General features: G+C 39.2%; 1 protein-coding gene across 6 annotated transcripts in view; it reads left to right on the top strand.

The window, feature by feature from the left end:
* The window catches only part of SPECC1 (sperm antigen with calponin homology and coiled-coil domains 1), a 258,495-nt gene that overhangs the window by 118,656 nt on the left and 111,903 nt on the right, over positions 1 to 27,936 (top strand). The gene's annotated exons all lie outside the window — the stretch shown is intronic.

Genomic DNA, 27,936 nt, shown 5'->3' with positions numbered 1-27,936 from the left:
GGGACGGCAGGAAAAGAAATGTATAGTTTAAGGCAGGGTGTGCTGTGATGTGTTTGGAATGTGTTCTGTGAAGAGAAGGAAACTAACTGATGGAGCTGTTTTGATGTGTTTTTTTTAATATAAATGTTTTGTCTGATTGTGTTAGTAATACATGTTAATTTTATAGAAAATTAAGAAACCAAAGAAATGTATTGAATACTTGGGAAATAAAAATCACTCAGAAAAAATAACTCTTGACATCTCTGTGTGGTGTGGTCACTGAGCATGTGTGTGCATGTGCACATGTCCTTTCACACAGTTAAATCATATGGTGTATTCAGATTCATGTCTTGACTTTTTTATTTATTTATTTATTTATTTATTTATTTTAATCTTAAAATCCTTTTTTTTTTAAGACTGTATTTATTTATTTATTTATTTTTAGAGAGGGAAGGGAGGAAGGGGGGGAGAGAGAGAGAGAGAGAGAGAGAGAGAGAGAGAGAAAGAAAGATTCAATGTGCGGTTGCTGGGGGTTCTGGCCTGCAACCCAGGCATGTACCCTGGCTGGGAATCGAACGTGGGACGCTTTGGTTCCCAGCCCGCGCTCAATCCACTGAGCTACGCCAGCCAGGGCTTGACTTTTTTGCTTAACAGTGTATTATAAGATACACTTCATGTCATAAAAATATTCCCAAATATTCTTAACATGTTCATAATATTGTATTAGGTATAGCACCATAATTTATTTAAGTCTTCTGTTGTTGGTTCCAATGTTTGTCTCTATTTTAAATAATCCCAATACATAAATTTGTATTTAAGTTTCTGAGTATATCCTTAGGCTAAATTCCTAGAGAGATACTTATTTGGCTGAAATGTAAGGTTGTTTGTAAATCCCTTGGTTTGTATGTCTGTGTTCTTCCTAGGGTGTTACAAATCTGTAAGCTGTGTGGGCGAGTGTGGGTGTCAGGCAGCCTTGCCAGCGCCATCATGTGCCTAAGTCATTATCCCCAATTGGACAGACAAAAAGTATTTCCTTGTTTTAATTTGCATGTTTGTTGAGTTTCATAGATTTATCTTCATTTCTCTTGTGATTTGTCTATTCCTGTCTTTTCTCAATGTGCTATTGAGGTTTTAATGTTATTCGTGTTTATTTTTTTGTTATATTAAAACTACCAATTCATTTCTGTTAAACTGTTGTGGATAATTCCTGCAGGGTTTTGTTTTTTGGTTTTGTTTTGTTTTGTTTTTCTTATAATATATAGATTGTTATGATTTCATGAAATACAGCGTTCTAAAACTGTTAGGATACAAATTTATTTTTCCATTGTATTTCTTACATTGTTTCTAGGCTTATAAAGATTTTTCCCACACAAAGGTCACATATTTTAAGATTTCATATTTCATTTTTTAATGTTTGTCATTTTAATTCATTTGGAATGTACTTTGGTATATGATGTAAGAAAATGTTTTTTAAAAATATATTTTATTGATTATGCTATTACAGTTGTCCCATTTTACCCTTTACTCTCCTCCACCCTGCACACCCCCTCCCACCCTCATTCCCCCTCTTTAGTTCATGTCCATGGGTCGCACATATAAGTTCTTTGGCTTCTACATTTCCTATACTATTCTTAACTTCCCCCTGTTTATTTTCTACCTACCATTTATGCTACTTATTCTCTGAACCTTCCCTCCCCTCCTTCCCTCTTCCTCACTGATAACCCTCCATATGATCTCCATTTCTGTATCCTGTTCCTGTTCTAGTTGTTTGATATTTATTTTTGTTTATTTTTAGGTTCAGTTGTTAATAGCTCTGAGTTATTTTACTGTTTCTATTTTTTATCTTCTTTTTCTTAGATAAGTCCCTTTAACATTTCATATAATAAGGGCATGGTGATGATGAATTCCTTTAACTTGACCTTATCTGGGAAGCACTTTATCTGCCCTTCCATTCTAAATGAAAGCTTGGCTGGATAGAGTAATCTTGGAACTAAGTCCTTGCCTTTCATGACTTCAAATACTTCTTTCCAGCTGCTTCTTGCCTACAAGGTTTCTTTTGAGAAATCACCTGACAGGCTGATGGGAACTCCTTTTAGGTAACTCTCTCCATTTCTCTTGCTGCTTTTAAGATTCTCTCCTTATCTTTAATCTTGGGTAACTTAATGATGATACACCTTGGTGTGATCCTCCTTGGGTCCAACTTCTTCGGGACTCTCTGAGCTTCCTGGACTTCCTGGAAGTCTATTTCCTTTGCTAGATTGGGGAAGTTCTCCTTCATTATTTGTTCAAATAAGTTTTCAATTTCTTGCTCTCCCTCTTCTCCTTCTGGCACTCCTATGATTCACATGTTGGAACATTTATTAAAGATGTCCTGGAGGTTCCTAAGCCTCTCCTCATTTTTTTGAATTCTTGTTTCTTCATTCTGTTCTGGTTGAATGTTTCTTTCCTCCTTCTGCTCTAAACCGTTGACCTGAGTCCTGGTTTCCTTCCCATCACTGTTGGTTCCCTGTACATTTTCCTTTATTTCACTTAGCACTTAGCATAGCCTTCATTTTTTTCCTCTAATTTGTGACCATATTCAACCAATTCTGTGAGCATCCTGATTACCAGTGTTTTGAACTGTGCATCTGACAGGTTGGCTATCTCTTCACTGCTTAGTTGTATTTTTTCTGGAGCTTTGATCTGTTCTTTCATTTGGGCCATTTTTTTTTTTTAGCTCCGCATATCTGTTAGGTAGTAAGGAGCAGAGGCTTAGTTGTTCGCCAGGGTGGGGCAACCCATGACATCACTACATCGTGACTCTGTATGTGGGGGAGGGGTGCAAGAGGGAGCAGTGCTGCTTCTCCACTCTCTGCCAGTTCCCAGTTACTTCCCCAGCTACCCACAAGCAAACTGGGCCTTTTCTGGTGCTAATTCCCAGGTTGGTGGTTTTGTGTAAGTTCTAGGACTCTGTGGGTCTCTCCAATGAACTGTCCTGTGAGGCTGGGAGTTTCTCCTGCTGCCACCTCAACCCCCACACGTGTTTTCAGTGAGAGATTTTGAGGCTTTGTTTACCTGTGCTGGGACACGGGGTTATGCAGTCTGTCTCATTCCCTAGTTGTTCCTCCCAATTTATCTACATGCCAATCGGGACTGCCCAGTTTGCCAGCCCCTGCCTTGCTATACATCCTCTCTGCCCAGTGCCCATAGCCACCCCTCCTACCAGTCTGGATGAATGTTTTTTCTTTAATTCCTTTGTTGTCAGACTTCCATACAGTTCAATTTTCTTTTGTTTTGGTAGCTTTTTGTTTTGGTTGTGAGAGGAGGCACAGTGTGTATACCTTCACCTCCATCTTGGCTGGAAGTCTAGAAAATGTTTTTATAATGTTTAGCAAGTATTCCAATATTATTTACTGAACAAGATTGCTTTTCCTCACTGATTTGAGTTTGCTTTCTTTTTTACTTTCACCTGAGTATATGTTTATTGAGTTGAGAGAAAGACAGACAGGCAGACATCAATGTGAAAGAGAAACACCAAATGGTTGTCTGGAATATGTACCCCAACCTAGGATCAAACCTCCAACCAAGTGAGCTACCAGGCCAGGGATGAATTTGCAGTTTTTTATTTTATGTTAGACACTTAAATATTCTTGGATATATTTGCTCTTTTCTATATTCTGCTCCATTGATTATGTGATTTTAATGGTAACTATATAATATTTTAGTATCTGGTAAATCATATTTGCTTCATTGTAATTTTTTAACCATTTTTTGACATTTATTATTTGGGTTACTTTATCTGGTTTCCAAAAAAACCCCAAAAAACGAGCAAACCAAAAACCACCACCAACAACTGGCATGACTTTCGGTGAAATTGCATTACTTTAGGGGAGAATCAGCACTTTTTCCAGTATTAAGGTTTTCCTTCTAGGAATGTGATACATATTTTCATTGATTATTTTTTATATTCTTTAGTAAAATTTTAAATTTTCTTTGTATAAAGGGAGAAATGAATTAAAGGCTATTTGTATTAATGAGAAGATGGGATGATCGGGAAAATGGTGCTATCACTGAGAAGGAAGACACCACAAAAGTCAGGAGAAGACCTTGAGGGACAACATTAAGAATACAGTTTTAGGAATTTTGAGTTGTATCAGGCACTTCTGAATGTCTCTTCATCTTCTATTAAGCTGCTATTTGTAATGAGGGAAAGTGGTCGTTGGTCAATGGAGATGTTCTGTATTTTTTCGTAGGTAAAATATTCATCCTTCTACCTCACAGGATGCTTCCTTTCCAATAGGAAGAGTCCATAGCAGTAATATATTAATTTACAATTCTACATGTTTGCTGTTATCACTGCTGCACTACCCCCAGTTGTTCTGGACTCTTTTCTGAGTTTCATCTTCTTTAACTCCTCTCTCTCAGGGTGATGCTTTTCAAGATTATGGGGTAAGATTGGCTTCTCCCTAATTTTAGCAAGCCAGTATAGTCTTTGTTGTATTATCACATGCTGGGTATTTTTTTAAAAAATATATTTTATTTATTTATTTTTAGAAAGAGGGAAAGGGAGAGGGAAGAAATGGAGAGAAACATTAATGTGTGATTGCCTCTTATGCGCCTCCTACTGGTGACCTTTTGGTTTGCAGGCTGGCATTCAATCCACTGAGCCATACCAACCAGGGCACTACATGCTGTTTATTTTATTGGGTTTGTGGCTTCATCTCTCAACTCCATGTTCTTCATCCACAAGCCCATTACTTTGTCAGAGTGACCAGTCCTCCACGCTTACTTGTCTACCTTCAAGACCCAGCGCAGTTGTGACCCCTTTCTAGGCCACTGTCTCCGACCCTCTGGACTGGACCCCATGTCTTTCATGCTCCCAAGGCTCCACGTTTACTTTTTTTCACTCTATTTATTGCACTGTATTGAAACTATCTCCTTGTGTACCTGTTATATACATTCCTACCTTAGTATATCTTTTACCACTGTGCCTGACACATGTAAGGTATTTAGGAAGGATTTGTAAAAGTCAAAGAATCTGAATTATATTTATGCCATGACATAGCAATGGAGAAATTATAAACAGGTGGTTGGAAATCTTATAGCTAGTGATAAATATTTGGGAATGATTCACATGGAGTGGCTATTTGAAGTTGTAGAAGCAGATTAGGAAGAGGGGCGCTGCCCATCTCTCTGGTCAGGAGTCTGGGTATGTAGGAGGTGTAGCTCAAACCTGGTCCTGTCTTTTGGCCACAGCTACAACAGAATTGATTCTCAGCACAGTAGAAGCCACAGTGTGTCAGGTATGACAGATTCCTTCCCCTTCCTGCATTCAGTCCTTGGAGGGGCCCTGGTTCTTGCAGATTCCAGCAGCCTGGAGTGGGGAGGATCCAGCAGCTGGGAAGGTGTGCTTCCCCTCTGCTTGTTCTGAAAGGCACGAGATCAGACTGAGACGTTCTGGTGGCTTGGTGGAAAAGGGCTTGCTGCGTCCTGTGCGTGATGATCTGCCGAGACATGCTGGTATGTTTGGGTGCCAAGGGCCAAACCCATATTTAGCCAAAAAAAAAAAAAAGTGTGATCACCTTATGGGGGATGTAATAAGTTGAGATAGAGAGCTAAAGGTGAATGTTCAGAACAGGCATAACTACATCAAAGAGACTGAGGAAAACATTCACTAGAAAAAACTCGAAGTTATTGTTCCTGATTTGAAACTTTTACTAGATGAAACACAAAGGATAATAATCCTATTGAGAACTGAATTCATTTTCTGGAAGGAGTATCTTGTAAAACACAAAGTATAAATATGATGAGGTAAAACACTGAGATTCCTAAAATGGGAGGAGGGGAGGATCAGATGGAGAAGATTTAATAAATAAATAAAAGGAGAAACCCTTCTAAGCTGAAGGAAATTTTAGACCAGATAAAAGGGCTCATGGAATTCTGGGAAAAGGTATAACTTAATTACTAGATTACAGCAAAGGAGACAAAAATTATCTTCTCTGACAGGAAGATAGGCCAGTTTTGAGGAGAGTTGGGATGGCATTGGAATGCTTGTGCACTAAAAGCTACAGTAGTGTCTGTAGGGACTATTGATATTAAAGAACAATAAGCATTCTATACCCAGCCGCATTGGCCTGGGTTCTGACATGCAGGCCACAGAAGCTGATTTTGGTTGGTTTAGGAAGAAAAATTCATCTCTAAAGGATATTCAGTTGCTGTGGAATTGTCCCGAGACTGGAGAGTGAGGCTTGGAGGCTGTGCAGCCAGAAACAGTGCCTAAAGTCTCACAGGAATTGGCTCATGCCAAGCACTGTGGCTCTGCATGCACATAGACATTGCAGCTTGCTCTAGACATGCTGGCCCTAGAGCCTGCAGCTGGCACCTAGGCCACCGCTTGCCAGAATCTTGCTCTTTCTGTAACCATCATAGCTGCCATTGGGTATTTCCCATCATAGTCCCTGCTTTGCAGCAGTAGTTCCTGAGTCAAAGTCTGGGACAGATGTAAATAATAGCAGGTTCAAGGGGCTACCCTAGCTGCAAGAGTTTGAGAGTAGAGGTAAGAAAGCAAATAGCTGACATTTTCAACTTATTTAATGGCACGTGTACCCTGCCTTCAACCCAGACTAATAGAGCAGTGATACCCCCAAGCATAGGAAAGAAAGGTTTAAGCTAGGTAGTCAGAATGCCAGATACAGATTCCCTTGCCAAGATATTATTCAATGAATCAGGGCAAAAGAAGTATATTTTTATACATGAAGGGTTTATATACACAACTTGAGCAAATACTCAAATGTACAATTAGATCTACTGATTGGATCAGTAGAAGCTTGATGCTAGAGGAAGATGAAGAATGTCAGAAACTGGTGAGCAGTGAATCTTGTAGCATGAAATATTGTATACATCAATGGAGGAAACTGATATGGCTGAAATTCATAATATATTCTTGAAAAGACAGATCATACATTCAGGGGAAATCTAGGAAATACTCCAGAACTAAAAATTCTAGACTATCTCAGCAAAAGCCAGGACTACAAGTATAGGCATTCAGATACTGAGATGTAAAAGTATCTAAAAGTTAATCTTATCTTTGTTGGCAAGGGGTTGGGGGCACAGCTATTTAATTTTGATGAAGATTTGGTTAATACTGTTAGGAATGGACAGTAACCACAAACAGAGTAGAAAAGCATAGTATTCCCAAAATAACAGCAATTAAGGATGGTAATGAGGGGCAAGTAGGTCAGAAAAGAATAAATAGAAGCAATATCATAAAATCAGCAGAAATGAGGAGAGGAAAAGAGGTGAAACAAGAGTTAATAAATAGTAAACAAAATGAAGTACAAATGATAAAACCAAATAGTTGCACAATAAATATTCTTAAGCCAAATTCACCTATTAAAAAACAAGATCAGCAATATTAATATCAAAGCAGAATGCAAGAACGGAAGCATTGAACAGAACAAAGAGGGACATTATGTACTGATAAATACTAAAAATATTTAGGAAGAAAAGAATTTAATTTAAAAAACTCCATGACTTTCCTGACTTCTGGCCAAGATGGAGGCATAGGCAGACACACTGTGCCTCCTCCCACAACCAAAAGAAGGACAACAAATTTAAAAACAAAAAACAACAAGAACTGACAGAAAATTGAACTATATGGACGTCCAAGAACCAAGGAGTTAAAGAAGAAACATTCATCCAGACTGGTAGGAGGGGTGGAGGTGTACAGCCAGGTAGAGAGGATTTGCGGCAGGGCAGTGGCTGGCGAACTGGGCAGTCCCACATTCAAGGGTGGATGGACCAGGAGGAGCAGCTGGGGAGCGAGACAGACCACACAACCCAGGGTTCCAGCACAGGGAAATGAGGCCTCAAACCTCTGGTTGAGGACATGTGTGGGGGTTGAGAGGCAGTGGTAGAGACCACCAGCCTCACAGGAGAGTTCACTGGGGAGACTCACAGGGTCCTAGAATGCACATGGGCCCACCCACTGGGAATCAGCACCAGAAGGGCCCAGTTTGCTTGTGGGTAGCTGGGGAAGCGACTGGGAACTGGCAGAGAGTAGAGCAAGCGCCACTGTTCCCTCTTAGACCCTCGCCCATATACAGTGTCACAATGCAGTGATGACACGGGTTGCCCTGCCCTGGTGAATACCTAAGGCTCTGTCCCTTACTACCTAACAGGTGTGGCAAGATAAAAAAAATAGCCCAAGTGAAAGAATAGATCAAAGCTCCAAAAAAAATACAACTAAGCAGTAAAGAGATAGCCAACCTGTCAGATGCACAGTTCAAAAACACTGATAATCAGGATGCTCACAGAATTGGTTGAATATGGTCACAAATTAGAGGAAAAAAATGAAGGCTATGCTAAATGAAATAAAGGAAAATGTACAGGGAACCAACAGTGATGGGAAGGAAACCAGGACTCAGATCAACGGTTTAGAGCAGAAGGAAGAAAGAAACATTCAACCAGAACAGAATGAAGAAACAAGAATTCAAAAAAATGAGGAGAGGCTTAGGAACCTCCAGGACATCTTTAATAAATGTTCCAACATGTGAATCATAGGGGTGCCAGAAGGAGAAGAGGGAGAGCAAGAAATTGAAAACTTATTTGAACAAAAAATGAAGGAGAACTTCCCCAGTCTGGTGAAGGAAATAGACTTCCAGGAAGTCCAGGAAGCTCAGAGAGTCCCGAAGAAGTTGGTTCCAAAGAGGAACACACCAAGGCACGTCATAATTACATCAGCCAAGGTTAAAGATAAAGAGAGAATCTTAAAAGCAGCAAGAGAAAAGGAGAGAGTTACCTAAAAGGAGTTCCCATCAGCCTGTCAGGTGATTTCTCAAAAGAAACCTTGTAGGCAAGAAGGGGCTGGCAAGAAGTATTTGAAGTCATGAAAGGCAAGGACCTACTTCCAAGATTACTCTATCCAGCCAAGCTTTCATTTAGAATGGAAGGGCAGATAAAGTGCTTCCCAGATAAGGTCAAGTTAAAGGAGTTCATCATCACCATGCCCTTATTATATGAAATGTTAAAGGGACTTATCTAAGAAAAAGAAGATAAAACCTAACCTGAAACAAAAACTAAGCAAACAAGTAGAATAGAAATGGAGATCAAATGGAGGGTTATCAGCAGGGGAGTGGGAGGGGGAGAGAGGGGGAAAAGGTACAGAGAATAAGTAGCATAAATGGTAGGTAGAAGATAGATGGAGAGGTTCAGAATAGTATAGGAAATGTAGAAGCCAAAGAACATATATATATATGACCCATGGACATGAACTAACGGGAGGGGGGGAATGTGGGTGGGAGGGGGTGTTCAGTGCAGAGGGGAATAAAGGGGGGGAATGGGAGAACTGTAATAGCATAATCAATAAAACAAAAAAAAACAATTAAAAAATAAAAAACTCTATTATACTTAGAGGCGTAAATTGTTTCTTTTCTTATTTGATGGGTCAGGAAACTCAATTGCCAGGTTGGATGCCCACGGAGACCACGTGGGCAGCATGAACATGTGCATTACAGGTGTGTAGCAGCAGAGTTATGGGCTTGCACAGTGAACCGGAGAATGTACACCTTGCCTACAGGCTTCGAGAGTCATATACTGTGGTGCATTTTGCGAGGCAAACAAAACGTATCTGTAGCTTACAGGCTGCCAGTTTTCAAACTCTGGGACAAATTTAAAAAGCAAAAATTCAGAGTTTTTAAATAACATTTAACAAATTTGTAGAGTGGGGAATACACATTCTTCCTCTAGATTTACAAATTGCTTACAAAAGTCAGTCATGTAGTTTGTCACCCAAAACAAAAAGTAAGTTATAGGCTGGCTGGTGGGGCTCGGTTGGGCATTGTCCCACAAACTGGAGGGTCATGGGTTCCAGGTTGAGGGTTTGGTCCCCAGTCAGGGTGTATGCAGAGGGCAGCCAACTGATGTTTCTCTCCCCCATCAGTGTTTATTTCCCTCTCTTTCTCTGTCCTTTCCCCTCTCTCTAAAATAAAAAATAAAAAAGTAAAATACAAAAGTAAAAGTAAAAAATAAAAAAGTAAAAATTATAATCTTATATGCAATAATCTGTTAATTAAATTAGTGGTAAAAAAGATGAATATTTTAAAAAACTACTTTGGAATTCAGAGACACTTTTAAAATAATCTCTGTACCAAAAGAAAGTCAAAACAATAATTATAAATCATTTAGAGACAAACAGAGGAAGGAGAACTTTGTAGCAAAATGTATAGAATAGAACTAAAGCTATACTCAGGAAAATGTATAATCAGATGCTTTTATTAGTATAAGAGAAGGAAAACTAAAAATATATGAGTGAAATAGTTAACTTACAAAACTAGGAAAGAAAACAAAATCAAAGAAATAAATCAATAATGATAAAAATGTAATGAATAAAATAGAAAATTTTAAATGGTAAAGAAGATAAAAGACCAAGCACTATTTCTTTGAAAAGGCAAATAATGGAAATTATTTCTGATTGAAGGGAAAAAAAAGGGAAAATGTTAAAAATGAGTAAGGCTCTATTGTTATGGGTATGAAAGAAATTAAAAATACAGCCCTGACTGTTGTGGCTCAGTTGATTGGGCAGGCGTTGTCTGGCAAAGTGAAAGCTTACATGTTTGATCCCCAGTCAGGGCATATGCCTGGGTTGTGGGTTCTGTCCCTCATTGGGGTACATGTGAAAGGCAGTCGATCAATGTTTTTCTCTCACACTGATGTTTCTCTCTCTTTTTCTTTCCCTTTCCCTTTCTCTAAAAATAAATAAATAACATCCTTTTAAAAAGAAATAAAAAATTCAGTCTATAACAGTTTGAAAAACTAAAGGAAATGGAAGTATTATCACTATTATTTAACATTGTATTGGTATTTATGCAATAAGGCAAAAATATCTTTTGGCTTGAATGCTGAAAAGAAAAAAAACAAATTAAACCCAAGAATAAGGGCATTTGTAAGTAATTATATATACGACAAATATAAAACGAACGATAGCTTTTTTTGTACTAGCCATAACTGGTTAACACTGGGAATTGAAAAAAAAAATCCAATTCACAGTTGTCATAAAATACCTAGGAATAATTTTAACTAGAATATTATAGAACATAAGGTGAAAAGTATAAAATCTCATTGTGGTTTATAAAGCAAGACTTAAAATAATGGAGAAACTACACTGCATTCCAGGGTAGGCTGGTTTAATATTGTAAAAGTATTAATCCTTCTCAAATTAATATGCCAGGATACTACATTAATTTTACCCCAGAATTATTTCTTAGGAAAAAGGTAGCTCCTTACATTCAAGTCTTTCAAAGTGACATTTTTAACTGGGTGTGTTCTTAATTAATATATTCTGCATAATAAAATAATATTTGGGGAAGACATTAAAATAACCTGTTTAATTTTAGAGTTTTGACAGTTGGTTTAGAAAAAGGGAGAGAAATTTAAAACAAATTTAGTATTTATTTCATGGGTTATATCTTAAAGTTACAAGTGTTCCATATTGTTGAATTGAGGCATTGAAAGATTGTATGACAATATAATAAGTGGTTAGATTTTCTGGCTGGTATGGCTTAGTGGATTGAGTGTGGGCCTGTGAACCAAAGGGTTGATGGTTAGATTTCCAGTCAGGGCATGTACCTGGATTGTGGGCCAGATCCCCAGTGGGGGCACATGAAAGACAACTACATATTGATGTTTCTCTTCCTCTTTCTTTATTCTCCTCTCTAAAAACAAATAAATAAATAAAAACTTTTAAAAAATGAGTTGTTAGTTGTAGAGAGCAGAAATATACATGGGGGGGCAAAAGTAGTGTTACAGTTGTTCGTATGAAAAATAATACAATAATTAATAAGTAGTGATACAAAAATAAACTGTGTTTTACATGCTCACAACTATAAACCTACTTTTGTTCCACCCTGTATACCTGCAGGAAGAATTTTTTTTTAATTGACCTAATGTCATGTGAATATGTACTTCTGCGTTGGTAAATTTTCAGTGACAGCATGATACTGTCACTGGATTCAGAAAGCACTGAATCTCAAAACAGCTTAGGTGGTTCTCTAGCAAATTGGAGTAGATGGCTTAAAAGGAGTTCTAGTAATGATGAAGACAGTGCAGGAACATGCAGGTGATAAATTTGGATTATAGTTTTCTTGAAGTAATCAAGAAATATTGAGTATGGGATCATTAATTCTAAATGAATATATTTTATATGTGATTTTAAAGATGTTCATATACATACTGACTTACTGTATTAATATACTTTTTAATGCAATAAGGCATTATACATAGTTATACTATATGAACATATATAATGTAATAAATAATATGCTTTTAGTACTTATTTTCTTGTTTTATTAATTTATTGTTCAATTACAGTTGTCTGCATTTATCCCACTATTCCCCCCACACCCCACCTCCCTCCATTGCTTCCACCCCTTCCCATACCTTGGTTTTGTCCATGTGTCCTTTATAGTTGTTCCTGAAAACCCTTCTCCCCATTATCTGCTCCTACCTCCCCTCTGGTTACTATCAGATTGTTCTTAATTTCAATGTCTCTGGTTATATTTTGTTTGCTTTTTTCTTTTGTTGATTCACTTCCTATTAAAGGGAGATCATATGGTATTTGTCCCTCACTGCCTGGCTTATTTCACTTAGCATAATGCCCTCCAGTTCCATCCATGCTGTCCAAAAGGGTAGGAGCTCCTTCTTTCTCTCTGCTGTGTAGTATTCCATTGTATAAATGTACCATAGTTTTTTGATCCATTCATTTACTGATAGGCACTTAGGTTGCTTCCAGTACGTGGCTATTGTAAATTGTGCTATGAACATTGTGGTGCATAGGTTCTTTTGGATTGGTGTTTCAAGATTCTTAGGGTATAATCCCAGCAGTTCCACTGGAAAATAGTATGGAATCTCCTCAGAAAACTAAAAATGAAACTGCCTTTTGACAGTGGGTTCTTAGGGTATAATCCCAGCAGTTCCTGGGATTATATTATATTTTCCACAGTGGCTGCACCAGTCTGCATTCCTGCCAGCAGTGCATTATGGTTCCCTTTTCTCCACATCCTCTCCAATACTCATTTGTTGATTTGTTTACGATGGCCATTCTCACAGACGTGAAGTGGTATCTCATTGTGGTTTTAATTTGCATCTCTCTGAAGGCTCATAATGCTGAGCATCTTTTCATATGCCTCTGGCCCCTCTGTATGTCCTTCTTGGAGAAGTGTCTGTTCAAGTCTTTTGCCCATTTTTTAATTGGGTTGTTTGTGTTCCTGGAGTGGAGTGATTTTAGTACATATTTTCTATGTAAATATGTACTACATATTATATTTTAAATATATGCAGTTGACCCTTGAACAACAGGTTTTGAACTATGCGTGTCCACTTACACACCAATTTTTTTCAATAAATATAAAGTTGGTCCACAGTATCCATGGATTTCATATTTGCAGATTCAACCAACCATGGATCGAAGACAGTACTTTCAAACTTCTGTTGGGAATGCATAGATGTGGAGGGCCAACTATAGGCATTGTTCTACACCTTATAAAAATTATAAGGAACTTGAGCATCCTCAGATTCTGGGATCTGTTTGGGGGTTTCAGTGGTCTTGGAGTCATCGCTCACAGGTACTGAGGTCCTATAGTTAAGTTTTGGGAGCATCAAAACTTGTGGATTTTTGACTGCATGGGGATTGGCTCCCCTAACACCTGTGTTGTTCGAGGGTCAGCTGCATCTATATATACATATTATGTCAATTAAGATAGGGATTTGACTATTTCTACAATGAAAGCTTACTAAAATTGATTAAGAAGCTTGTATTTTGATTTTTTTCCTTTGTTTTTTTGCTGTTTGGGGAAATAGGCATCACTCTATATTCAGGGTCACTGTCTATATTGGAATTAAATTTAGTTGCAAGTGACAAGACCCCCCAAATAATACTGGTTTAAACAAGACCCAAGTTTATTTCTCATGTAAAAGTCTGGTGGATTATCCAGGCTGGCATGGGCTCAGTAGTTAGTGTGCAGGCCTCAGCTCCTGGTGGTTTCTGGGTCCACTACATGAGACTGAGATCTGCTGGCTCCAGCCATGGTGTTTGTGGTTCAGGCAGCAGGATGAGGGAAAGGGGTGAGCAAGCTTGCTCAGAGAGCCTTCAGAAAAGGCTTTATCCAGTTGGCCAGAACCCAGACACACCCAGCTGCAAAAGAGTCTGGGAAATGTCCTTATTCTGAAACCACATGCCCAACAACAACAACAAAAAAAAATCACAGAACTAAGGCAGAAAAAGAAAAGAAATACTGGACTATAACCAATCTCTGCTTAGAGATGTATAATCTGGGGAAAATATTGCAAACTATCCTGAATATATGAGGCACACCTATAAACAAATAAGAAATTAAATGGCAAAAGAGGTGATGGTACAGGTCAATTGGTAGTAGTATGATAAGCAATTCAAAGGCAAAAAAAGAGAGAGAAAATAAAGATATTGGACATCATTGTAATCAGACAAATGGGAATCAAAATAAACCATTTTCACCCATCAAAAAAAAAAATAACAACATCTAGTGCCAATCAGGGTCTAGAGAAGCAATCATGCCCATACGGTGCTGTGTCAATGACTGCAATCTTTCCGGAAAGCAGTTTAGCAGTAGCTATTGAGAATATATATTCTTTTGACAAAGCAGATCTCATTTGGGGGATTCTGTCCTCCAGAAATGAAAGCACCAGTACTTAAGTATGTATGGATATAGGAAAAGTTTGTTAATTGCAGTACTTTTTTTGTAGTAGCCCAAATCTAGGAACAATCTGGATATTTTTCAGTAGAAACTGGTTAAATGAATTGTAGATCATCATTTTCATGAAGTATTATATTTTTTAAAAGAATAAGCTAGATCTATTTCTACTGACCTGGAAGGCTACAGATACCGATATTTTAACTAAAGTGATAAAATAGAACTCACAAAGGAGTGTTCATAGCCCAATGTCATATATGCAGATGTCATTCCAACAAAAGACCAAGCCTGTTTGTATCAACATGGAAAAATACATTTTTCCATATTTTGTATTAATATCTCAGGAAAGTAGGGGATTTTGATTATTTCAGTTTTAGAAAGCATTTCTGTATGCACAGAGAGGAGAGTTTAGTGATTAAGAGTATGAACTTCAGAGACCAAGTTTCCTGAGTTTGAGTCCCAACTCAAGCTGTATAACCTTGGGCACGTTTTCTGGATGCATGTATACCTCTGTTTCCTATGAGGTGAAATATGTATAATAACAATATCTGCTCCATAGGGTTTAAGTGTTTGGTGAAGAATAAAGTTATACATAAGACAAGGCTGGTTTTGTTCTTTTTTTCAATGAAAAATATTAATAAGTAAGTCAAGGATAAGGTAAGGGAAAGTTTGTTTTATTCATTCCGTGGTAAAACTCTGAGCATCAATCTTAGACTTTCATCAATCTTAGACTTTCCTCCTTTGCACTATAGTAAAAAAATGGGAACAGCTTGCCCAAGAAAATGTGAAACATGGAGAGCTGCATATTTAGCAGGGAGTGGACTTCGCAACTGCCTTCACTGTATCCTTGGACTGGCAGTTTGTCAGGATTAGCATTGGCTTCTATGTCTAGACATTTCAATAAAGAAAATACAGTTTGGGAAATAGAGACACAGTTAATGGCTTTATGAGGTAAAAATCGGTCCCATCAACTGAGGCATGATGAGTTGTATTTTCCAGAGATGGCTGTGACTCTGTCTCCCACCCCACATGCTCTTTCACAGTGTGACTTGGCCACTTCCTCCATCAAGGACTCTGGACCTTGAAAACAGACAGTCTAGGACTGCTTCAGCCAGTGGGCTACAGTGGAAGGGACACTGTGTGACTGCCGAGGCTGGGTTATAAGAGGCTGTGCAGGAACACTCCCACTTGGCGCCCTGAGCCAGTCTAGAGCAAGTCTGGCCACCCTGAGCCCACCATGGTGTAGAGGCCATACCACAGTGTTCCGCCCAGATCCCCAGCTGAGCTCCTGTCTGACAGGGTCAACCATCAGAGCCAAGAGTGAGCCAGCAGGGACGTATGGCCCAGCCAAGTCCTCAGGTGACTGCAGCTCCAGCCATTCTTGGACTGCAGCCACCTGGGAGTATTTCAGTGAGAACTGCCTGGCCAAGCCCTTCCCGAATTCATGACCTACAAAATCATGAGCAAAATAAAATGGTGGTTCTAACCTATGAAGTTAGGGAAACTTGTCCTGAAACAGTCATCATTGGAACATGAGGGTTCCTCAAGCAGCATTCTAATTGGGATGGTGTTGGTTCACTCACGTTAGAAGAGGCAGAGGCTGTCCCAGCCACTTTGCGCAGATCAGCGGACTCATGGACAGGAGATGCTTGCCTGGTCATAATCATAGTAGTCTTAAAATTCAGTATCCCATTTTGGTCTTTTTTTTATTCAGCATTACATTTTAAGTACTATGTGTTATGCATATGTATAGTAATTGTATGCTAAATAGTGTACATAATTTTTGTTTTTGATTGTTGGCTAATATCCCCCAGTGGGGTCCAAAGCCTTTGTTGTTTGTTTTAAACTAGTGTACGGTACCGTTTTCTGTATGTTGTATTACTGTACTAGTGTACTAATATACCAGGGAACCACTGTATCAGACCATGTTAGGAACACTCTTTGTTTGATGTTTGTTTCTAGCATCTTCTTTCCTCTTCTTTCAGGAATTCTCCTTGAGTAACTCACCCTTTTCCCACTTTCAGTGGATCTGCATATCACCTTGACCTCAGTGAATCAAGGATGGTACAGACCCAGTCAGAATGAAATGCAAGGAAACATTTGTAGGCACTTCTGGGAGAGACTTTGCTCTCTTCATTGGATTTGATGCATCAAGCTACCATGAGATAAGGCAGATCACTGAAGATGCCCTGTTGAGGAAGTCCAGAGCAAGAGATGGAGAGAAATGGACCCTACACTAAAATATACTTCTATTGAGTGGGACCTGAAGTTGGACCCGCTCCTAGACTTTCAGTTAGACGAGACAAAAACTTTTTTTATTGTAGCAAGCTTGAGTTAGGTTTACTGTTGCAATGAAAAGATTTCTAACTCATAGCACATCTGCAGCATTCTTGAAATTCTGGGTAACATTTCAGAAGAATGGCCTGGAGATCCTTGCTAAATCACAGGATCTTCAGGCCATTCATCTAATGAAGGACCCTGGGTTCTTTGAGGCCTAGTGGGAAGGATAAGCCATATTTTGCTTAAAGAATAGAAGACCAAGGGAAAACAAAGCTGCCCTCACATATTCAGATGTCATGTGGAAGAAGCAATAAATTTGTTCATTGTGGTTCCAGATTGTTTCAGAACTGGAACCAACATGTGCCATGCTAACGAAGATAGAATTCAGCCAGATACAAAGGGGGATTGTCTGACTATGGGCTGCTCAACAGTGGAAGGGTCCGTCTAATGCCAGGCTCTCTTTCACTGAAAATGTTCAGTGGTAACTGGAATATGGGAGTTTAGTAAAAGACAACAGAAGTTGAATGCTATTGATAACCACTTTGTATGAAAGATTACGCTACATGATTTCCATTTCTTTCAGTTTTGAAATACTATAATTTTACACTTCCTTAGGTGTCAGAAGACATATTTATTATGTTATCCTTGGGCAAATTGTGAAGTCTTAGACTCTCAATTTCCTTATCCATAAAAATGAAGATACTAATTTTCAAACTTATTTTTTGTGAGCCTAAAATTAATGTGTATGAAAATGCTTTGAAAGCCAAAGCACTACACAAATCTAAAGTTCTATTATAATTTCCCTACATGTGAACTGCAGCTTCTTAAAGTACTTTTATGTTTTGACATATTGGTAATTTTTTTTAAAAAATAAAGTTAATCAAAATAAACAGGATTCAGCATGCCCAGTCCACTTCATTCTCCAATTTCTCCAACTGTAAATGCAGATGAATTTAATATCTTTTAATGATGCAACTTGGAAGTTTCTCAATGACCACTATGAGACAGCTGTAACTGGGCCAATTGTTTAATTTTAGGGAGTCAGAACTAAATTGTGATTGAATAGGTCATTCTAAGTTGCATGAAGCCTCAGAAATTGGGAAGTCAATTTTTTCCCATCTCTACTGTTAGGAAGGCTGCACACAGAGAGACAGGTTTTTTAATTCACTAAAGCCCCACCACCCTCAGCTCCTCCTCATTCTTCGTGTTTGCTGCCTGGAGACCATGGGAGTGCTGGGGGCAGTTCCTATGCAGAGATGCCAAGCTCTTCAGTTAGGCTATGAGGATTTCATTTGACCCACACAATGGGCGAAGAGGCTAGCCCAGTGTACAGAGCAAGTTCTGGGACCAACTGTCCCTCTGTCCACTTCAGTTTCAGTGGAAACTATATGTCCCTGCTGACTGCTTTTCACTTTACACATGGCACATAGGGAGCTGCCCTTCCAGATCCGTTTTGCATTTTGGCCTCTCCTGAAGATGGCTAACTGCAGCCAGCTGTGTGGGCTGCCTGCAAGAAGCTGATCAAACCATAGCATTACCTGCTCTGTAACACTGTCACTTTGTCTCCTGCCCTATCTTGTCTTTTAACTCTACACAGAACAGTCCCTGTGTCCTCCCAGGCCGGGGTCCCTTCTGTGTGTTAGTGACCTTTTGTTCAGAATCTCCCTCATTTGGAAGCACTGTTTATAGTGGCCCTGGAACAGTACAAATATTTGGGGAAAAGAAAGATACAGAATTACACATGTTTTAAACTCTAACCCATGTGGAATATGAGCAAAATTAATTCGGCATTCTGCAAAAAAAAAAGTAAAATAAAAATAAGACAGAAAACATTTATCCTGTTATGAAAACTATCTCTAAATGTGGACCCTACTGTGTGCTTTTAACAGAGGAAGCAAATGAGTAAGTACTTTGGTTCATTTCTGTATCTTAGGATTATTTTGTGTTTTTTTCTGTTTGGTTTGCAAAGAGAGTTTCCAGTAATTTGAATGTGTGCTATGCATGGATCTCTAGAAAACACTTCACTGAAACTCCCCAAAGGATGGTCCAGCCATGGAAAAAATTACTTTATTCCAGAGGCAAGGTGGGGCCCTGAGTTTGATAACAGATGTAGTTCCTTATGGTAGTACTTCTTTTATCTCAGTTGTTCCGAGTCCAAAGGATCAGTGCTGCCTATAAAACCACCAGATTGCTGATTGCCTGCTTTCTCACCGTGTTTGCAAGCACGTGTTTCTTAATTCTTATTATCCATATAGTATATGCACAGGTTAAAAAAATGAAATAAGACAAGGCCCTTATGAAAAGTGAAATTGCTGCTACCTTACATCTTCCTATGCCCATCCCACTTCTCAAAGGTAACCCCTTCATTATGCTTACACTGCTTATTTTTTAAATAGACATTTAGAGCAGTTTTAGTACAGCAAAACTGAGCAGAAAGTACAGAGTTCCCACATGTCTCCTGCTCAACCCAGCCTCCCCCACCATCAAAATCACTCACCAGAATTGTACATTTGTTATAATTGATCAACCTACACTGACACGTGATCACCCAGAGTCCACAGTTTACATTAGGGTTCACTTGGACAAACACATAATGATATGTATCCATCAGTTAAGTATTACACAGAATAGTTTCACTGCCCTAAAAATTTTCTGGGCCTTGGCTGAGTATCTTGGCTGGTTCGAGTGTTGTTCTGATAAGCCAAGGTTGTGGGTCCTATCCCTGGTTAGAGCACACACAAGAATCAACCAAGGAATGCATAGTGAGTGGAACAACAAATTGATGTTTCTCTCCCTCCCTCCTTTTCTCCCTCCCTCCCTCGCCCTCCCTCCCTCTCTCTAAATTAAATTTAAAATTTTTAAATAAAATGTGTTTTCTACCTCTTTGATTGATTTATAATTAAGTTGGGTATAAAATTCTAGATTAAAAATAATTTTCCCTCAGAACTTTGAAGGCCTTTGCTTTATTGCCTTCTGGAACTCAGTATTGCTAATGAATGATGATGACCATTCTCATTCTCGGTCCACAGCCCTTCCCCAAATGTTAGTCATTCTTGGTGTTCTGAAACTTTATACAAGATGTGTCTGTCTCCATGTGGGTCTTTTTTCATTTGTTTTGCTTGACATGAATACTGAATTCATTTTCTTCAACTTTGGGGAATTTTCTTGCATCAGTTCTTCGATAATTTCCTCCACTCTGTTTTCATCGGTCTGTATTTCGGGAACTTCTGTTAATTGATTGTTTGATCTCCTGGATTGACCCTTTGTGTTTATCTTTTCTATTTCCATCTTGTTTTCATTTTCTTCTACATATTGGAAGAGTTCATTGATTTTGTATTCCATCCCTTTTATTGAACCTTTTAAATGGACAGGCTTATTTAAAATTTTTGAAGGTTTTCCCTTATATTATCTGTATTCTTTTTTTTATAGCACCATTGCCTTGTTTGAATGAATGTGTATCACCTTGAATCTCAGTCAGTAGACCTTTCTTAAGTACCTTATATAAATTAGCCTACTTCCCCACTAGTCCTGTCCCTGCCATGATTCTCTGTACTCCAGGGCCTTTACACATTCTGTTTATGCTTTCTTAGCCTTCTGTTCTCCCTTTTATTTAATTTGAGTTATTTTGGAGACAGTTCATTTATGCTTATCAAGTAAGTAGTTTGATATCCAGATGTTGCTCAGAGAGGTCCATAGAAGAGTTGAATCATCAGTATATAGGTGGTATTTAAGATTATGGGGTTGAGTAGAATCACCACAGAAGCATTTGTAATAAGAGAAGAAAAATGGCCCTGGCTGGGTGGCTTGGTGGATAGGAACATCGTTCTGTACACCAAAAGGTTACAGGTTCAATCCCCAGTTAGGGTGCATTTGGAAGGCAACTGATTGATGTTTCTCACATCAAGGTCTCTCTCTAAAATCAACAAAAGCATATTCTTGGGTGAGGATTTAAGAGAGAGAAAGAGATGGAAAACAGCCCAGGGCCTAGATCTGAAGAATTCTAATATGTAATCTGTGAAGAGAGGAGAAAAAACAAGTGAAGGAGACAGACAGAGGGTAGCCATTGAGTTAAGAGAAAAACTAAGACAATGTGACATCAGAGGAATGTTTCAAAAAGAGGAAACTGTTTGAACTCTGCTGAGAGGATTAAAACTGTCCATTGTATTGGACCACGCAGAGATCATGAGGAAGGACCTCAGCAGTCAGGGTTTTGGTGGAGTAATGGGCATGGATAGAGGAGTGAGAGCAGAAGAAAGGAAGACAGCCAGTGAGCATAGTTGGAGAATTCTGGAGGAAGATGTGGGTTCTAGTTTTGGGGGTGTTTTTTTTTTCAATTGAAGGGAATTCAACTTGTTTAAATTCCAGTCAGAAGGATACAGTGGAAAGGGAATATATTTCAACAAGTAACAATTATATTGGGGATATTGAGGATACTGTGGCTGGACTTAAATGGGTGTGTTGAATGTTGACTAGAGATTAAGTGTCACCTTGAATGCCATGGGAAGCAGTTTGACATTGCTGCAGCAGATGAGAAGAAATACTTACAGATGCTTGAACAGAAAAATGAATGAGTTAAGGAACTTGATACAAAATGTCTCAAAGGTGGAAGAGGCTAGAATCAAGAAGACCTGTGAGAGTGTTTCAGAAATTTAGAGGATCTGGGCTAGATTTCTACTGAAAGGAAGGGAAAAGTAAGGAATAATTTCCAAAAACAATTCATAGGTTTTAGCAACTGACTGATTAGTTACAAAAGGAAAGGAAAATGGAAGGTTAAATATGTTTTTAAGGTTTCCTGAATGGAGGAATCCAAAAGTGATTGATGCAGCTGTCAGATATGAATAAAAAGGAAGGAAAGAAGCAACAGATCCCTGATAAATTCAGCTGCCACTGAGAAGCTGAGAAGGCTGAAGATTGAGGGTGGTAATCAGATTTGACCATAAAGAAATTATTGGAATGTTTTGAGAAAAAAATTTATGTGGAGTGATAGTAAAAAAAAATAGTTTAGACTCTTAGAAATAGAATGAGCAAGTTGTCTTGTGTTTAGGAGGCCAAGTAGCAATTGTGTGGTATGTGAAGATGGTGAACTTTCATTTGTATGTCCCACCTGTCTCTCCCACAGAGCAGGTACTCTATGAATTCTTTTTGAATAAAGGAAAGACTGATCATTTATTTCAGAATGTCGCTGCTGTTCATCAGCGCATGTTAGAAGACCCACCAAAGAACAACCTCAGTAATACATTGTTTGGGTAAGATAAGGAAATTAAAAAGGGACTGAAATATTTTATTTTCAGCTCATGAAAATTACTACTTAAAATGGTCACCTGATTTATGGTTTAAATGATCATGCTGTCGTTATTTGAATGTGCTTTTTGTTCTCTGAAAAACATCTTTTTTACCACTTATTTATCTCTCTGCATATTATTGTGGTAGGATTTTTCCCTCCTGTTTTTTTTAAATATATTTTATTGATTTTGCTATTACAGTTTTCCCATTTTTTTCTCCCCTTTATCCCCCTTTGCCCTGCACCATCCCTCCCTCCAGCATCCCTCCCCCTTAGTTCATGTCCATGGGTTGTACATATAAGTTCTTTGGCTTCTGATTTTCTCATACTATTCTTAACCTACCTCTGTCTATTGTGTACCTACCAATTATGCTTCTTGTTCCCTGTAGCTTTTCCCCCATTCTCCCCCCTCCTTCTCCCTGCTGATAATCCTCCATGTGATCTCCATCTCTATGATTCTGTTCCTGTTCTAGTTGTTTGCTTAGTTTTTGATTTTTATTTTTTTAGCCTCAGTTGTTGGTAGTTGTGAGTTTGTTGTCATTTTACTGTTCATATTTTTTTATCTTCTTTTTCTTAGGTAAGTCCCTTTAACATTTCACATAATAAGGGCTTGGTGATGATGAACTCCTTTAACATGACCTTATCTAAGAAGCACTTTATCAGCCCTGCCATTCTAAATGAAAGCTTGGCTGGATAGAGTAATCTTGGAAGTAGGTCCTTGCCTTTCATAACTTCAAATACTTCTTTCCAGCCCCTTCTTACCCTCAGGGTCTCTTTTGAGAAATCAGCTGCTAGTCTTATGGGAATTCCTTTGTAGGTAACTCTCTCCTTTTCTCTTGCTGCTTTTAAGATTCTCTCCTTATCTTTAATCTTGGGTAACTTAATGATGATGTGCCTTGGTGTGATCCTCCTTGGGTCCAACTTCTTTAGGACTCTCTGAGCTTCCTGGACTTCCTGGAAGTCTATTTCCTTCACCAGATTGGGGAAGTTCTCCTTCATTATTTGTTCAAATAAGTTTTCAATTTCTCGGTCTTCCTCTTTTCCTTCTGGCACACCTATGATTCAGATGTTGGAACGTTTAAAGTTGTCCCAGAGGTTCGTAAACCTCTCTTCATTTTTTTTTAATTCTTGTTTCTTCATTCTGTTCTAGTTGAATGTTTGTTTGTTTGTTTTTCTGGTCCAAATCATTGATTTGAGTCCCAGTTTCCTCCCGTCACTGTTGGTTCCCTGTACATTTTCCTTTATTTCATTTTGCATAGTCTTCACTTTCTCTTTTTTTGCGACCATACTAAACCATTTCTGTGAGCATTCTGATGATCATTGTTTTGAACCCTGTATCTGATAGGTTGGATATCTCTTCATTGCTTAGTTGTGCTTTTGGAGCCTTGACCTGTTCTTTCATTAAGGCCATATTTTTTTTTTTTGGTCCCAGTGCACCCAGTACATAGCAAGGGGCAGGGCCTTAGGTATTCTCTAGGTCAGGGAAACCCACTTGGCTGTGTTGTAGCGCTGTATGTGGGGGAGGAGTCTGAGAGGAAACACTGCTGTTTGCTTGGCTCTTGGCTGGCTTTTAGTCACTTCATTGCCCACAAGCAGGTTGGGCCCTTCTGGTGCTAATTCCTGGGTGAGTGGATTTGTGTACATTCTAGGGTCCTGTGGGTCTCTCCAGTGAACTCTCCTGTGAGGCTAGGAGTTTCTCCCGCTGCCTCAACCCCCACAGATTTTTTTCAGGCAGAGGTTTTGAGGCTTTATTTCCCTGCACTGGAACCCTGGGTTGTGTGGTCTGTCCAGCTCCCCAGTTGTTCCTCCTGGTTTATCTGCATACAAATGTGGGACCTCCCAGTCTGCCAGCTGCTGCCTTGCCTCAAAGTCTCTCTGCCCAGCTGCCCATCTCCACCTGTCCTACCAGTTTGGATGAATGTTTCTTAACTCCTTGGTGTTCAGACTTCCACACAGTTTGATTTTTTGGCAATTCTGGTTATTTTTTCTTTTTAAATTTGTTGTTGTCCTTTTGGTTGTGCAAGGAGGCAATGTGTATGTACCTCTGCCTCCATCTTAGCTGGAAGTTCCAGTTTTGTTTTGTTTTTAAATTGATTTCAAAAACACAGATAGAAAAGAAATAGGAAAATTACTCAAAGTCCAACCTACTTAATGCTCACTGGTTCTCAATTTATTTTTTTTTAAGATTTAATTTATTTATTTTTAGAGAGGGAAGGGAGGGAGAGGGAGGGAGGGAGGGAGAGAGAGAGAGAGGGAGAGAGAGAGGGAGAGAAACATCAATGTGCGGTTGCTGGGGGTTCTGGCCTGCAACCCAGGAATGTACCCTGGCTGGGAATCGAACCTGGGACACTTTGGTTCCCAGCCCGCGCTCAATCCACTGAGCTATGCCAGCCAGGGCTTCTGGTTCTCAATTTATATGTTCCTTCCTATGATGTGTTTCTATGACTATGTGGTTTGATGCACCTGTGATCAACCATAATATAATTTTTCATTTGGCCTTTAAAAATGTAACATACCAATCATGAGTTTTTAAAAATAAATTATCATATTAGGTGGCGCTTGCTTTTATTTTCACTTCTTGCAATCAGACAACCAGCCTTACTAGGAATAGTATTGATCTAGTATGAGGATGAGAAGGAGACAGAAAAAGTAAGGGTGCCAGCTGAGCCAGTCTCTGTGCCATTGGCCCCAGACTTTCTACCACTCTGTTGTCATTCTTGCCATGGTATACAAGGGGAGACTAAAAAAATGCAAAAGTATCTTCTGGAGGGGGAGTCCCTTGTTGTACTGGCCTCTCCCTGCTAGGTGAGTCTTTTAGGATGGGAGGCCTCTCCCATCTGTGTCAGTGTACCAACTGATGGTGTTGTGAGAGGCTGCATTTGACTTCAGTGAATTTTTTTAAGACTCTTTCAACGCACTTGCCCATTTCATGATGGGTGATTTACAAGTGCACCTGCCCACACTGCACTGAGTGTTCAGCAGTTTACGACAGGACACAGCATGACCCCTATGCCCCACCCTCTGTATTCACCCAATCTCATCCTGAGCAACTTTTTTTTCCCCCTGATGAAAAAAGACCTCAGAGGGAAACGATTTGCTGATGTGGAAGAGGTGAAATAAAAAAATGGCAGAAGCACTAAAAGTTGATGAGTTCAAAAACTTTTGAGCAGTGGAAAAAACATCTCAATAGATGTATTGCATCAAATGGAGAGTATTTTTTTCTTTGTCTTTTTTCTTTTTACTGACCCTGAAAAGCCTAAAATTTACCATCTGGGCCTTTACAGAGAAAGTTTGCCAACACCTGTGCCAGACCACTAGTGTTCCAGGATGAAACTCAGAGCTCTAGAATGGAACTCTCATACTTGTGTCTTCTAGAACCTCAGTATTCTGGATATTCTGTATTGTGGCTCTTTAAAACCTGACAATGCTAGGACTTTATCATGACAGAAACTCAGAATTATCAAACTGTAGAACACTCAGATCTTGGGATTTCAGAGCTTGCAACTCTAGAAAATAGCATTTCTGTTTCTTGGAACGTGCAAATCCAGAACACCAGAACCTCAGAACCTGAGAATTCAAGATGTCTAGAAAGTAGGCACTCAATTAACTCACTGATTATCTAGTTTGGTGGTAACAAAATGGTAGCCTGTCAGCCAAGTCTGGTCCACGCACACCTTCAATGCATGGGGCTCTGGAAAAACGAAACTAGAATCTGAGGGTCCACTGGCAGGTTTGCAGTTGGTTGGCTGCTGCCCCTCCCCCACAGGTGCAAACACTCCCTATTGTTTCATGCCTGCACTCACTCACTCTGCATGGCACAGCTGGAAAGGGGTGAACTGGAGCTCCAAGTTCAGGCAGCTCTCTGCAGGAAATGGAGAGTATTTTGAAGGTGATGAATAAGTACCCAATTTTTATAAGTAAATTCTGTTTTGGGGAGTCCCCCTTGTATTGTGCTAGGTAGCATGCCCAGTTTAGGGGTGACAAGATATATTGTTCAATAGTGAGGCTGTTGAACCCACAGTACTTGAAAGAAACTAAGGGTAGAAATACTGATTGATTACATCACAAGCTGTAGCAGTGCCACCACTTGACTCCTACCCAGCAGTGCCTGCAATGAGTCTGTCTGGGGACAGACACAGGCACAAAACTGGGGAGCAGCCAAGCACCACCCCTACCTAACTTGGTCTGGTGATGAATTTTAACAACTCTGTAAACTTCACCTCTGCTAGTTGCAATTTCTGAAGTTTTGTGTACAGAGATGGGAAGAACCTTTTAGACAATCAAAAACAATTATACTGAGGACTCTAAGTGATGATGAAATAGCAAGAACAGAAAAAGGAACAGATGTATTGATAGTAAAAAATACAACTGGATTTTGTGTTTTATAATCCACAACTAGGTGTATTTAATAAATGAAATTTTTTGTTTGTTGTAAAAAAAAATTCCTAGAGGTTTAAATAAGGCTAAGTAACACCTAAGTGGAGAACAAACTAAGATTCTGGCAGTGAAAGGAAGGGTTAAACTGTAGCTAGAAATGATGACTGAGTTGATCTACTCATATTTTAGCTCTTTTCATCTTTAAAGCCATCAAATAATTGAAAAGGAGCCTTAATTTTGGTAGCATTATTAGGAATGGCAAATACGTGTGTGATAATTGGCCCTGGGCTCTCAGCGTTGCCTGGTCTGGCTATATACAGTTATGGGGAAACTTTAATTACTTCCAGTTTTCATTACAGGCCTGGCCAGGATTACTTCACCATACAGAACTGGTGTGACTAAAACATTTTATTAGTTAGTGATTTTAATCTTCATTTAACAAGAATAATTAAATAAATCCTTTTTCATTGTATATCTAGTATGATACACATAAAGCATCTGGGCACCTGAAAGCATTCAGTGTGTGTTGTGGTACTCTTACCTTCTCAGTAATTTAACTTGACAAGTTACTATAAAACCATAGTTCTCCTGTATATTAATATGACAGTTTAACCTTTATTATGTCAACATTTTAAAAGCACTGAACTGTCAGAGACTGAGCAACAGATGCTGATATCACATCAGATTCCAAGATGCTTGGGTAAGCAGTTGCTCCTGACTGCGCAGCAGTGTGGGTGGCGGGCTTAGAGCTGCTACGCAGTGGTGGACTCTGCTTCTGCCTTGGTAGCCTGGAGCTGCTGCTAGTCTGTGGCTGCAGCCCCTGCCCCAGCTTTTCCTGCACTGCAGAGGTCTAGGGTCAGTGACCTCCCACCCAAGGAGCATACCTGTGTAATTTGTAGCAGCCTTGATTCATAAAATGGTCTTTGAGTGTGTAAAACAGGTCCTGGTTTCCATTAACATTTGAACCCCTCTGGTGGGTTTTATTTCTAGCTCACACAAGAGTGATGTCTAGGTTTTCATCCCTACAATTGTTTTCAACATTGTCTGTGATAATAGACAAAAGTATAAGATATGGTATAGATTAAAGTTTTAAAATTATTATAGTATAGTGGTATAGATGAAAATAAAAGATAATTCCTCCCTGGTGCTCAGTGGATTGAGCTCTGGCCTGCCAACCAAAGGGTCTCTAGTTCAATTCCCAGTCAGGGCATGTGCCTGGGTTGTGGGCCAGGTCCCCAGTGGGGGGCACACAAGAGGCAACTGCACATTGATGTTTCTCTCCCTCTTTTTCCTTTCCTTCCCCTCTCTCTAAAAAAA

Source organism: Phyllostomus discolor, chromosome 8 (assembly GCF_004126475.2).
Source record: "Phyllostomus discolor isolate MPI-MPIP mPhyDis1 chromosome 8, mPhyDis1.pri.v3, whole genome shotgun sequence".
NCBI classification, from domain to species: domain Eukaryota; kingdom Metazoa; phylum Chordata; class Mammalia; order Chiroptera; family Phyllostomidae; genus Phyllostomus; species Phyllostomus discolor.
This window is presented reverse-complemented; position numbering and strand designations above follow the sequence as displayed.